Raw genomic sequence first — 15,204 nt, 5'->3', positions numbered from 1 at the left:
TCTTATTTTGAAAGACTCCAGTTCCTGATATTGTGAAAGAAGAGCCAGTGCAGACATTTACATTGCCCTGGGCAATGCAAACACAGTTTCTTCATCTTGCCTGTAGAATTCATAAAAATATCTTGTGAGACTGCTAATTATATTAGTAAATCTATTTGCGCAGTCAAACCTTTTTTATGTGTAAATATTGCTGTCTGTGTCTGGAGGCTTATATGATGCTGCTCTGTGATATTGACTCTTCAACTGGTAAACATCAGGAGACAGAAAATAAATTATAATATACATGTTTGCAACATTCAAGAAAGATCTGATATCTGGGGTCAGTGTGCATAGAGTCCTGATGTGAAGAAAATATTCTATCTATCTATCTATCTATCTATCTATCTATCTATCTATCTATCTATCTATCTATCTATCTATCTATCTATCTATCTATCTATCTATCTATCTATCTATCTATCTATCTATCTATCTATGTAGCAAATAGAGGTCACAGTATGAACCCCTTGTCTGCTGATGTCGAAACCGCTCCGTCATCAGCTGCGGTGGCGCTGTGCTGATGACGGAGTGGTTCCGTCATGGCCCGCTCGCTGCTCATGCGCGGTTCAAATTCCGCGCCTGCGCTGAGCGTTCTATTGAGCGGGGCGGGCCGTGACGGAACCGCTCCGTCATAAGCACAGCGCCACCGACGCTGGTGACGGAGCGGTTCTGTCACCAGCATGCGGCCGCCCCGCCCCCTTAGCACTGCGGCGGAATAGCCGCCGCAGTGAAGGGGTTAAATAGTAAAGCCAATTACAGGGTATAAATGCATAAGGATAGGAGTAACTGCTTGTATATCCAATTTCAAGGTCCAGTAGAATAATGTGCATGTTGGTCAATCAAAAATTTCTGAAAGCAGACTTTCAAGAGCAATACATTTGTTACAAGTCCATTGTGGTGTGAGGTCAGATTAAAATAACTGGTATTTTGATCCTTTCTCAAATCCCCCATGGGAAAATAATGTGTTGCCATCCAGAGGAATGCAGTTCCAAGGTTTGTGTGTACTCCGGGAGAGGGACATGTTTAGTGACATCATCTTTTTGAAATAAATAATTTCATAACAGATAGTGTATGCACTATGCTGTTGAAGTTGGGCACTTCAGATGGAATGTGTGTGAGTCATATAGAGTAGTGAATACAGTGCCTCTTGGATGATGCAGGTTTGCTTATAGCTACTTGTTGGCTTGATGGACATCCAGTTCAATGCAATTACGATGGAATAGGCATGATCATTTTTCCTTCGGCAGTGGCCAGCCTGGCTGCTGTATATAGCGCTGCTTGAGAGTAGCTAGATCTAGTGTGGGAATTCTTACTATTAGTGAGCTCTTGCAGTCTACCCAGACAGAACCAACTCCACCAATGTTTTAACTACATCTTTAAAGTCAGTCTTTTGCGTGATGTGAGGAAATTGAATTGAACAAACATCATGTGTGGTTGAAATTCTGGAAGCATGAGCCATGGATCCTTGAGGTTTAATCACACCTGCCAGTGCACTGTCAGAGGATATCTTGCATAAGGGTTTTGACCTTCATTTTGGAATGGCGATGCACAACCCAAGCATGGCGATCCCTCAGGTTTATCACAAGTCTTTGTTATTGACTAAAAAGACATTGCTCTAATCTCTGGTCAGTTGGGAAATTGATGGGGTAATAGGCAGTTTCTCTATAAGGTTTGACATTTCTGTGGTCAGTAAAATCTTAAATTTTTGAGTAAAGGAACCATGAAGCAGCCAAAAGTGGTGGAAAAGGAGTTGGTACAAGTACAGGTAAAAGTCTTGGAATGTTTGTATAAGGCAAGCATCCACCATCAACAGGTTCCAGTTGTAACCACTTTTTTTAATCCCGATTCTATTGGGATAAAAAGAAAGAAGTCCTTCTTGGAAGTTATTCACTACTCAGGGATTACCACTAAACTGAATTTGATCTCCCCATGGTGTGGAGAAAAAGTGAGTGGTAAAACAATCTTGGTCTTAACTGCCTTGATGCTTACAATTATGGTATCTTTGAGTGTAATAAGGAAGCGTCTAGGGGTGTATCTTCTCTCATGTCAGTTCCTTCCAAAAAGACCCTTGTTAACACCCTACCTCATATATATTTGGGCTTTCTCAATGTATTGTCAAACCTGCTCACCACCTGTATGAAGAGATTTTGGAAAAGTTACAGGTCACGCATTTGAGGAGACAAAATCTCCTATCTTGGGGACCAGCAGAATAATAATTTGCATTCTCTGAATGTCCAACTATGCATTGGCATGTGACGCCATGTTTGGGTCCACTGTTGAACCAATATCCTTTGTAGAAAGGGTTAGGTCCAAGATAATAGTTATGAATCCCAACAAGTCTAAAGGTTTGTGTTATAGATCTGTCATACTCTCTCTAACCCCTATTGTGTGTCTGAATACACAACCATATTAAATTCAATATATTATAATTAACTTCTGTGAAAAAGATGACTTTTCACTTTAGAGACTATTAGGACCGGTGCAGAGCAAGAATATCGACGGAGAAATACCGTGGAACAAAAATATTGCCGCAGAAATATAGTTTGGAAGAAATATCGACCACAAAAATATAGATGACAAGAATATCGACTGACAGGTAAGTAATATCGATTACAGTTCAGTTCAAATAAACTTTATTTCGGTCAAAATTACCTAAAAAGTGCAACACAATAATCACACATGTTTAAAATATGTTAAAAATTCACTAACAATTACAAATCATATTAATAATTAAACAAATATTTTTCATTCAAATCATCAAAGTTAGCGATGTGATGCATCTAGGTGAAACACACAAAGTCTATTCCAGAAAGTGCATGGTGCTTTAAAAATATATAAATTGTCTGTTATCTAAAACAATAAAAATAAAAAGAAAGGAGAATAGAAAGACTTCAATTAAGAAAATATACAAGAGTGGCTACAAATGGTTAAACCAGCATGCTATAATAGGACTATTAATTCATTATGGCGGATTCACTACAGCATTCTCGAGGTTTTAGAAAAACCCTTTTGGTGCACCACATGGAGAACAAAAAGCCTGCAACTGAATAAACGATTGGGATACTCAAATTAGTTTTCATTATCCTAAATACTTCAAGGCAGCGCCTATCACCAAGATTTCTACAGATCTGAACCAACCAACGTTTCCTTGCCTTCTGATAGCCTGGACAGCTAAAGAAAACATGATGCTCAGATTCCTCGGGATGGGCACACGCCGGGCATTGGAGCATTTGCTGATCTCTTCATTTAGATGTAAAACAGCGGAGAGGTAGCACCCCATGTCTATACTGTAGGTAAAGCTTCCTAGCAGCAGGGGGATTAATTAGATCTATTACCGACTCAAAGTAAGGGATATCTTTTATTTCTAAGAAAGCTCTGGTAAGTTTTCCAGTACTGGAGGAGATATGGAGCTGAGCCAATCTATACTCTTTATAAAGCGCCTTCATTTTATTCTTAAATGTTAACAAGCAGACTGTCTGTGGTTTGGACCAACAAACTCCCTGTGGAACTCTCTGCCACTGACACTGAGACTCCATGAAGACATTCTGGCTTTTAGACAAGCCTTTAAAACTTGGCTTTTTAGGCAAGCTTATCCATAGTTAATTCTGTCTTTTCTTTTGTTGTGTTATGTCTCTGCAAATCTTCCAATAGCGCCATGAAGCCTACGGGCGTACGTGCGCTCAATAAATGTTATTTAACATAACATAGCATAACAATCTCCAAGTCCTTTACCATTAAACAGGGATTTAATATGGTTAAACCAAGGGAACTTTACTAGGGCCTTATCCCTCATAACCTCTGACAATTCCTCCCTATAAGGTGTAAGTTCGGGGGTAGTCCACAAGCGGCGCCAATACATTATAGGTTTGAGACTCGCCACATCTGCTTTTGGCAAAATTCCCATATCTAAACATAATGGGACCAGCGGAGTGCTGCGTGGTAGTCTGAATAACTGTCTCAAAAATTGCTTCTCCACCTGGGTTAAATTGTCAAGCTTTAAATGTCCCCATAGCTCTGCACCATATAATGCCCCACCTCTAGCCTGTGCCCTATAGATTTCACTCGCCGGGCTGACTATTCTTTTACTAGACTTGTTAAGGACCTTCATGATGCCACCTTAGGTTTATGCCAATTTCAACGTAGATTTCGTGATATGGGCCCCCCCTCCCATAGATTCGGAAATTGTGATTCCTAAATACACAAAGGAGGACACTCGCTCAAGGGGGCTGCCATTTAAAGACGGATTAGGACCCTTATTTTTTAGGCAATTAAAAGCCATAAATTTGGTTTTCTGTAGATTTATTTCTAGACCTCTATCCCTACAGAACATCTCAAATTGTATTGGGAGAGGATCCAAGAAAGGGACTTGTTAAACCCAAAGTGGGGTGCTCTAACCGACCAATTTCTATTACACAAGCCTATGCCGAGACTGGAGCCATTCCTTGATTTTATTACCTCACCCAGAGACAGATCTTTGTTCCTTAAAATGAGGCATGGCACTTTACCCCTGAATATCTTTACCAGCAGGTGGAAAAACTTTAAACGTCACCAAATGGCATGTCCGGGGTGCCCAAATCCCACTGAAACGCTTGGGCACTTTCTGTTTGCCTGCAGGGCATACAAGGGGGCAAGGAAAAGATGGCTAAGCCCAGTGTGTAGAGAACTGGGGACACAGCAGTGCTCAGTGGCCCTTCGCATCCTGACAAAGGACACTTCCTCCATGATGATAATTGCCGGGGTTGCAAAATTTCTGGGGAGTGCATGGCAAATACGATCCAAGCTGGTGCGATTGAGTACGGGGTCGACGTTTAAATTCTGTTAAACTGTTTGAATTAGCACTTTACTTACTAGCACCTTCTTTTGCTGTGACACACCCATTTGGCCTCTTGTCCTTTTTACTAACTATGAATTTTTAGAAAAACCTCTTTTTAAACAAAATTTATATCTGAACACTTTTTTAGCAACTTTTATTCTTTTTATGATGTAATCGTATTTTAACTCCATTTATGATGTATTTACTTTTATGATACCTTGCTATCGAATAAAGTATTACAACAACAACATCTCAAATGTGTTCAAAATCTGTTGTAAGCCAGTTGGTGATTTGGCTATCAGTAGAGTGTGGTCCGCAAACATCATGGCCAAAATTCTAGTTTAGGGGCATCCAGATCCTTTTCTGCAAGGAGGGCATCAATCAAGCCATTGATGTAAAGGCTAAAAAGGGTTGGCGCGAGCACGCAACCCTGACGTACTCCACGCTTAATGGCTATGGGTGCTGTAAGGTTTCCTTCCTACCATGCCTAATGCATGCATAGTTGGACTCATGAAGATGTATAAAAAGTTGGATTAAATATACAGGGACCCCCATCTCATTCAAGACCAACCACAGTTTCTCCCTGGGCACTAGATCAAATGCAGACCGCAGGTCTATGAAGATGAGGTAGAGACTGCCCCCCTGCAGGCTAACGGTCTTCCAATATATCAATTGTAGTCTTAATACCTGGTCCAGGGTCGACAGCTTTTCACTGAACCCAGCCTGCAGAATGGATAGTACCCCCTTCTCCTCCATCCATGATTGTAGCCTAAGGAGTAGATACTGACAAATGGTTAGCGAGGGGGTGCACTGCTATGTATTTCCACTGGTTTGTTGAGAACATAAAAAACAAAGTTCAGTTTGTTAGGGTGCGCCAACAGGAGACATGTCCATCCATGCACGTCAAATCATAGTAACAAACTGTGCAACCACCAAAATGTGAGAGCATCCCTGAGGAGGGCACACCATGGGTTCTTAAGGAAAAGACTCCTGAGTAGATTTCTTTGCGTTTCAAAATGTTATTATTCCAGAGTTGTGTTTCATGATATTTCAATTCATATCAATCTTTGTGTATTTTCATCATGATTCATCATACAAGGTCATTATGTCATAATACGCATTTCTGAATACTCCAATGCATTTCGGGCAGCTTTCCCCTTTATCAAGGAGCGCTGAAACAAAAGGATATGGCAATCAACAATCATGCTGCTAATATGAACATCATGTTTAAACATATAGAGTCTAACTAAATATTTAGTGCTTAATCGGTACTGGGGGGAGCAGTCCCTAAAAATAATCAAAAACAACAATATAGTGCACAACAAACTGTGGGTGAGTCTGAAGTGTCGTGAAACACTAAGGTAATCGTGTTCAATAACAGAGTATATGAATCAGTAAATGAAGAGTGCTAAATTATTTGTGCTCAACGATAAGGTATGTAAACAAATGCTCTGCTTAAGTTTATAGGGATTTAAGGTCTAAGTGCGTCGTTAATCAGTAGACCGGTAACAAAATTGAACACATTAGACAAAAGGGTGGCGTCGCCTACAAAGATCGTGCACGAACGTTTTTCGGTGAAAGTATCACGTGCAAGGTGTCAGTTACGGATGAAAACCAAACTTACTTGGGGTTCAAAGTGTGCGCATAGTATCGGGCGTCCTCGCCAGTGACGTTGGGTGTTTAGAAAGTGCCGTATATGTTAATTACCGGTTAAAAGGTAGAACACACAGTTAGTACCGCCTACTTAGGTCACGTGAGAAGGACATAACAAGTGAAAATAAACAGAGGACTATATGTGGTGCAAGCAAGTGTAGCAGCCATGGTTGAATGTGTCAACAAGCAAACAAGAAAACATAGGAAAATATACACTTGATCTACATTATGCAATCTCGTGTTGTAGCAAGTACTTATTATTGTCCTTGCCTTCTTGTTTTTTGATAATTTCAAGAACCATGAATTTCAACTGAGAGATGTTACTTTTATATTCCATGAAGTGTGCAGCAATGTCCGATTTTTCATTATTAGTTCTTATATTGGATTTGTGTTCATTGATGCAAACTTTTATTTTTCTTTCGGTTTTGCCAATGTAAAGTTTTACCACATGGGCATTTCACTAGATAGATTAAGTTGGCATCTTTCACTTTCACTACTTGGTTCAGATACCATACTCTCCCATTATCAGTTTTGATGGCATTCTTAAAAAGCTTAACCACTTGGTGTACCTTTGTGAATTTGCACCATTGAATGCATCCAACTGGAGCTCTAATTTTCACACTATCTTCAATTTTTATCACGTCTTTTATTCTCTTGGTTTTGTCAAAATATTCCTATATTTTCTTTAGCACAAAAAGTTCTTTCTCATGCTACTCTCCCAAACCATTGAATGTAATTCCTTTGACCCACTTAATTTAGCTAAGACTCATCAATGTACTTGGAGATTGACCTTTAAAATTTTCAAAAGTCGACTTCTCAGTGGAGGAAAGGGTAGACATGAAATAAGCTGTGATTCATTTTTGTAAAGCTTTTCTCCAATCTATGATATTAGCCTTAGCGAATTGAATGTGTTCCATCAGTATTTTATTCAATCTCCCTTTCACCCCATTAGTTTCTGGTTGATATACTACATATTTATGATGTTTAATGCCACAATTCTTTTTGTCAAAACTTTCTCTATTGGTTTTCTAATGGTACATCAGGTATAGTACCTCTTTCACAGTACATCGTATCTATTAACAGGTGCAATTGCTACTTTCCGAATAACTCTCCCTTTACACTCCTTAAGTATGTTCACTGTTCTGTGAGTATATGTAACAAAAAAGTGTGTGTGTGCCATTATCCACCTCCTTCCATTCAACTCCCACAAAAAAAGCAGGTGGAGCAAGGGTATGCCAGCTTGTGTATAAAGGATAGCTATGTTGTTTAATATATAGCTGAAGGTGGTAGGGGTTGGGCAAACAGAAGGGGTCCATCATCCCTCGGTTCTAAAACAAAGAGGGTTCCTCAAAACATGTAAGAGGTAGAGTACCCTTGTGAACATTGGGCATGCCAGCAGTGGATGTGTCCTGGAGAGTTATGTCCCCAGTGGGCCTCAGGTATGTTTGAAATTCTTAAAGTTGTCGCTAAAAATATCTGCTGTAGTATCCATCGTGAGTGCCTACCACAATCTGGCACTCGTTTGCATCAGTGAAGGGGCCTCCTTTCTCTTCCAAGCGTATGCTACAGTCAGCTTTACAGCCCCAAGATATACCCAGAGTATGGAACGGTCACCCACAGATTGATCTTTGAGGGAAGCATCTGGGAGGCCTAGAAGCACCCCCCCCAGAGTTTATGGTATTGGATATCTATGATCTGGGCCAGTATTTCTGCCCAAAACATACAGATCATGGGACAATCCCACCATTTATGCCAGAAGTCCACCAAGAAACCACAGACTCGCCAACAGAGATCTGAGGTATTGGGAAACCTTTCCTGCAGTTTAGTGGGGAAGAGGTACCAATTATATACAACCTTAAAGTGAGCCTCCCGGAATCCCATGGAAGGATTAAACCTAGGTATGTCCCTCCAGAGCTTACTCTACTGCGCCTCCGAGATATGGTTGCCTATTATTGTTTCACAAGAAGCCACATGCCACGGTGGAGGAGAGGTAATTGCTGAAAGCAATAGGGAATAAAGAAAAGAAATTCATCTCTTTAAGCCAATCCCAATTTTTAGAAAGTATTCAATGTGTCGGAGATCTCTAGTGGCCGCTTCACAGACCTCTAGATGAAGGACCCAGTGTCTGAGTTGGGTGCAGTGAAACTGCTCTGATGCCAGTAGGTGGAAGTCCCCCTAACAATTCTTGAATGTTAAGATGCCCCCCTCCCTTCATACATCAAAGGGCCCTGAAGGTAAAGCTGGGGGAAACACTGGATTAAAATGGATCGGTGTGGTCCATTCCATTCTTCCTGTAACTGTATCCCATACCCACAGAGTAGTCTTGGTGGGAGTACTAAGATACACATTTGGAGGACGATCTGTTTTTGGTTTCCAAAGAAGATCCCAAATGTGTCTGCTGACACCGCTTTGTCCATAGAGAGCCAGTGTTTGTCAGGCTCCATTGCTGACCGCTCCGCAATTAGTCTTAACTGGGCCGCTTTATAGTAAAACTCCACATCTGGCAATGCTAGCCCTTCTGCACTCCTTAGGAGTCCGAGTTGTCTATAAGGAAGACAAGCTCTTATTCCTTGCCAGATGAAAGATATGATTAGAGATCACACAGCTGGAAGGAATCCATGGTCTAAGTCAATTGGCAGGCCTTGAAAGGGATGCAATAGTCTAGGTAAGACATTCATATTAATAAACTGCATATGCCCTAACCATGAGATGTGCATGGGAGTCCATCCATCGAAATACTCCTTGAGTAGTTGGAGGAGTGGTGGGTAATCACTGGCACTAAAGAGATCTGCAACCTGTGATGCAATCGCAATGCCACATAATGTATTTCCTTCCTGGCCTTAGAGAAGGGTGTGGACGTCACCAGGGTTTTCCTTTCTCCTTGCCGTAGAGTGAGGTTGAGGAGGTAGGATTTGGATAAATTGTCCCAGAAGCCTGACACACATTTGAAGACCTAAACCGCTGGTTATACCGCGGCTGGGGTTGAGTTAAGGGAGGTCAACGTCATCAGCACATCATTGGTGAACAGGGATATCTTGTGTCATGCCAAAGGGAATGACCTGAATCAAAGGGAATGCACGCACCTTTGTCATGAAAGGTTCAAAATGAGAGATAACAATAAGGGCGAAAGAGGGCAACCTTGTCCTGTTCTCCTTTTCAAGTGGATGGATTCCAAATCAAAACCATTAATAAGGGTGGGCGTAGTTCACGAAGTAGCGCTACGTGAAGCTACGCGAAGCTACGCGAAGTGCACTTCGCACTACGCGAACTTCCCGTAGCACTACGCGAGCTGCGTAGTAGCATGTTCGCACTGTGCAAGATGTGTTTTCAATGATTGCACAGTGCGGACAAGCATATGGCACTGTGCAATCATTGAAAACTGCATCTTGCACAGTGCGAGCTGTAGTTTTCTGCTGCTCGAGTAGATTATTACTCGAGCTGCAGCTTTCTCAACGTGAACTGGTAGTTTCTCATTGAGAGCGGTCGCGAGCATGCGCAACCACTCACAATGAGAAACCTTACCTTCCCGCGTTGAGAATCTCGCCGGGATGTCATTTTGCTTGCTCACGATCGTGAACATGACATTCAGGACCGCGAACAAGCAAAAAATGAGCGCTGCACTATGCTACGCTGCACTACGCGTGTTCGCACTGTGCTACGTGCAGCTCGCGTAGTGCGAACTTGCGCAAACTTCGCAAACTCCGTGAGCGTAGCGTAGTGCTTCGCCCAGGGGTAACCATTAACCAAGACCCTGTGTCTGGGCCTAGGTCGAGGCTGTACATGATGATGGCTATAAATTTATTACAGAACCTAAAATTTTGTAGAGTGTGGAATAAGAAAGCCAAGTCCACCAAGTCGATTGCTTTTTCTGCACCTAATGCAAGTAGAACAGATGGAATAGATTTTTTTAACTGCCTTTTGGACCACGTGGACGACTCTTCGAAGGTTTTCATGGGTGTGCCTGCCACTAATAAAGCCCAACTGGTCTAGGTGGATCAGTTGGGCATAAGGGCTTCCAGCCTAGAGGCTAAAAGTTTGGGCAACAGCTTGGCATCTAGGTTGAGTAGTGCTATCGGCCGGTCCAATCCACACTGTTGTGGATCCTTTCCAGGTTTGTAAATTATTGAAATAAGTGCCTAACTCATTGATAGGGCCAAAGCCATGGAGGTCGCCATCAAGTTAAACAGATGTAGTGTGGTATGAGCTTGGAGCTGAAAGTCTTATAAAAGTGTGCTCTTAGGCCATCAGGGTCTGGGGACTTGTGGGGTTTAAGTTCTTTTATGGAATTACGGACTTCGTCCCTCCTGCAACAGCTCATTTTGTGTCACTGGTACTTTCGACAGAGTTACCCCCACCAGGCAGCCCTCTTGTTCTGTCTCCTTATGGGGCTCCACAGTGCCAAGGGTTTTTTTATAGAAGTCCCAGATAAGCGTTTTATAGAATGTTTGGGCCTTCTCCTTGACATTAGTTACTACCTCCCTTGTTTCTAGTTTGATATTTTAAGTGTTGTATTTTTCTCTTTTGGGCAATAGCTGAGCTAGTAGAGCCTCTGCCTTATTACCATGTTCACAGGTCATGCGTTTGAGCCACAGAAGCATGAGCTTGGCTGTGTTCATATAAATACAATTAAGCTTTCCCCTGGGGACTGAAACTTTTCTTTCAACTGAAAGGGTCGGGTGGTCCTTGTGCCCCGTTCCCCACATTGGAGTTCCACCTCCAAGACTATCCTGTCTTGGGTTCTCTGTTTGTTCAACACTGACATTAACTCAATGGATTTGACTCTTAGTGCCGCCTTAAAGGAGTCCCAATTATTAGTGTGATTCTTATTATGTGGATCATTCAGTAAAAAATATTCCCTAATGATCTTTTTAAGTTCATCCCTCATCAACTTGTTATGAGTAAGGGAACCTGGGAAGAACCAGTTGCGGTATTTCGAAGGTCCTTCGTCCCACCTTTTAGCCAGTCGAACTCTTTCACCAGGGGTTTGGAAAATGTACATGTGGGAGCTGTGTGTGTGTGTGAGCTAGCTAGTCCTGCTTCCCAGGTAAGATTGAAATTCCCCATCAAAAAATATCCCCGTCTGCAAATCCACCCAGCATTGACAACATGGAGAAAAGAACGGCGCCAGATTCGAATTAGGGGCGTATACGGACGCAAATGCACACATGCAATCATGTACTCTTCCCTTGAGCATGACCACCCTCCCTTCCTTGTCAGACTGCAGCCCTCTGGCTAAAATGTTAGCGAGGTGTAAAAAAGAGTGTCACCCCGTATGCTTGGTGAGAGCTGAGGATTTGTACAACAGGGGAAATGCCCTGTGCGTAACCTATGCTTCCCTGCTCTGAAATGCCCTGTGCGTAACCTATGCCTGACTGCTCTGACATGCCCTGTGCGTAACCTATGCTTGTCTGCTCTGAAATGCAGTGTCCAAAACCTATGCTCGTCCGCTCTTTTCAAGTGGGTGTCCGGGAGCGCCACTAGATCATGTCTGTGATCCAGCAAGTATTTTCATATTTTGTGATGCTTAACAGGAGAGTTGAGCCCTTTGATGTTCCAGGTAAGTTTAATGACAACAATTGTTAACCACTAGGTGGTGTCACCAATTGCATCATCCTCGTATCATTTGCATCCGGTAGGAGTCTCCTCATCCAACTAAGTGACCCCAAATATACTGCTGTTCCCATTCACAAAGAACTATTAATACCAAATCCCCAACATTGACTTCCATACAAATGGGATTGAGATCCCAAGTGAATAACGTTCCCAACAGAGAGACTCCTCAGAGAGATGTCTAGGTCAGCAACTATTAAAGAGGCTAAATATGGCTTGGAAAAGGACAATGCTTATTAGTAACTGTCCATCAGCTCAAGATAACGCTGCTTAGGAGGTGAAATAGTGTAAGTGTCTGCCTCAATAAGTGAGAAACAATATACTAGCTGCTCAGAAATGTCATTGTTCCCATGTGAAAAAGGACAGAAATCAGGTAGTTCAAGACAGAGGCTTTATCATTTTAGTTGCGAGTGGGGTTGATAGGTTTCATTTTCGATGCCCCGCCCATTGACATTTACATATGCAAGTTAGCATCATGTGTCTAACTGATGAAGTATACACTTATGCTCTTACGTTATTTTTATTGCTCATGTGATTATTTATTTATATGTGTGGTGATATTTGGTTTCCTTAGCTTAGCTTGTGTGCCTCCATTTTGAGTATTCTTCTGTGTCTGCGAGTCGCACTCGCTCATCCACCCCTCCCGTAGGAATAAGAAAATCACTAATGCAGCAGTTTTCGTTTCTCAGCTAACTGTGGCCGAAACTAACAAGTTCCTTATCAGAAGTGTTCTCATGCACCAGAGACGCTGAGGCTCGGCTCCGCGGCCTTGGGCAGAGATAGCTAATGTTGCCTTTGCAGGTGCAGATGCCTCTTGTATGATGCCATTGTTCCTCTCTCTGGGGTTCAGTAATTTTCCAGAAGGGGCGTGTTTTACTTCACTGTACCATGTTATAATGTATTGCTGTGATGATATGAGTTAGTCCTCTCGGCGCACTCTTAGGGGTGAGGTCGGACAGGGCCCTCTCATATGGGAGTTTGTGGCCTAATAAAATTACCTTGTTCATTCTTCTCCACTGTCCGGCTGACTTCTTACTGAGTAACTATAGGTGAGTGTGGTAAGTCACTCGGGTGGATTTGAGCCACGCTTATCAGATGGCGCCCGAACAGGAACCCCCCCGATAAGGATCTTTCTCACCCGTAGGTGGGTAGCAGAAGACCGGGGACCCTCTGGTCGGCACGGTGGGTCTGGGTACCCACTTTGATGCCGAGCTTGGTTCTCGCAGGTCTGCCCCACCTTGCTGATCGGGAGAGGTCCCGGTTCGGATCTTACGCCGGGGTCCGGAAGGCAGAACCTGGAGCTGACCGTGTTGGTCTTGGCAGCCGGAGGTGGAGAACGGTAGAGGTCAGTACCGCATACGGAAGGTGAGTGGTCCGCCTGTTGTTTGAAGGAGCTGGAGTGCTCTGTCAGACTGGGGTGTCTCTAATGCTTTGAGGAGCCGGTGCGCTCCTGGGGCTAGTGTGCTCCGGGGAACTCAGAGTGCGAGTGGTGCTCTGACAGACTTAACGGAGGTTGGGAGGACATTTGTTTGTGGTCATCCGACCGGGTGGTACTGTGGTAGAGGCGTGGCTCATTGCGGGTGGGCTCCGGAACTCACCCCGAACCCCTAAGAGTGGCGGTTCAGCGGGAGTGAGTCCTGGGTCCCCCGTGGTAAAGTGCGCAGCGATCTGTAGTGCAGCCCGGGTGGCGGATGTGTCCTCCATCCTCAGAACAGTTAGTGTACTGTTCGGTCTGCGGTAGGGTCCAGGTTCCCCAGGACTTGGTCGATGGGCCTTGTCCCATTTTGGTAACACGTGTTTGGCAGGATTTTGATGTATAGGATGTAGGTGTGTTTTTGAATTCAATGTATACCATATGTGTGTGAATGTGTTAGGAGCTAGTGAGTAGAGGTAATGAAATTTGTGAGAAGGTGTGATTGCATTGTGGTAAAGATGCCGTGCTTCAATAAGTTGCGGTGTTTCGGATGATGCTGTCGGGTATCGGATTCTAGATTGGCCGAAAGCCAACCCGCCCCGGTGGAGGGCTCTCCTAATTTTGATATGTATGTGAAACATTGACTGCCTCCGATTTTGTTTGGCACTTTATGGCACAGATATACTAAAGACAATGTGGATTTGCAGTGGCCCCTGACAGGTTCTTTCGATGTGGCTAAATTAGATTATTTGCAAGATAAATTGTTTGCTAGGCGTAGTCATCAGAGCATGTACGATTCATTAAGGATGTGGCAGAAGGAAGTTAGAGAATGTCAATTGAGAGAGGAGAAGGTGGCTCAAAAGAAGGCGGCGCAGACGATGGCACAGAAAGCGAGGGAACATACAAAGAATGAGAATGAGCAACGTGTCGAGCGCGCAGATAGGCTTTGTAGGTTGAGGGAAAACAAAAGTTATGTGGTGCGAGAGGATGAACAAGATGAGATGGAGGACATTTTGAATGCCCGACCCCCTCCTCCTTATGCCCCGCAGCCACTGTATCCCGCATTGCCAGTTCTGGCTTCCCCCGGTGGGGTCTCGGACCCACAAGCAAGTGCCCCACACCCGTCTGGCGCAGCGTCTTCTACCTCCCCATCGTTGCCGGCACCCCTTGTTTTTTTGCTTACGGCAAGTTCACCCGCTCCCTCCCAGTTTCTCCCAGCACTCCCTGCCGTCTCTGCCAGCGCTACCCCCAGTCAGGAGTTGTTGACACCGAATAGAGGTATGGGGAGTGGGTTGCTTTCCCAGGTATGGAAATTGCTTACGAGTTCTACAGTTGGCTTAGATGAAAAAACGGTGGTGGCTAATCAAGCTTGTCAATGGGCCAGGAATAACATTTATTCGTTTGAAGACATTTGGTCCACAATGAAAGATTTTGAACCTCTGATGCAACAGCATGCTTTGTGGCGCATGTTGAACACGTTGATAGCGCTATGGGAGCAGGGGTATGGAGGAGTAGCTCCCGCGACTTTGCAGGATATCAAAAATGGAGCTTATAGGACTAACACTGGGATACGGGAGGTGATGCGAAGTTTACGATCCATGTTACAGTATAGAAATGAATTACCCTCTGCAGGCTCACCCCATTTTCCTGGGATACATCCCATGCGTGAGGTGCA

This window comes from Lissotriton vulgaris, chromosome 4_1 (genome assembly GCF_964263255.1).
Source record: "Lissotriton vulgaris chromosome 4_1, aLisVul1.2, whole genome shotgun sequence".
Classification (NCBI taxonomy): Eukaryota; Metazoa; Chordata; class Amphibia; order Caudata; family Salamandridae; genus Lissotriton; species Lissotriton vulgaris.
The sequence above is the reverse complement of the archived record's forward strand: the minus strand, read 5'-3'. Positions refer to the sequence as shown.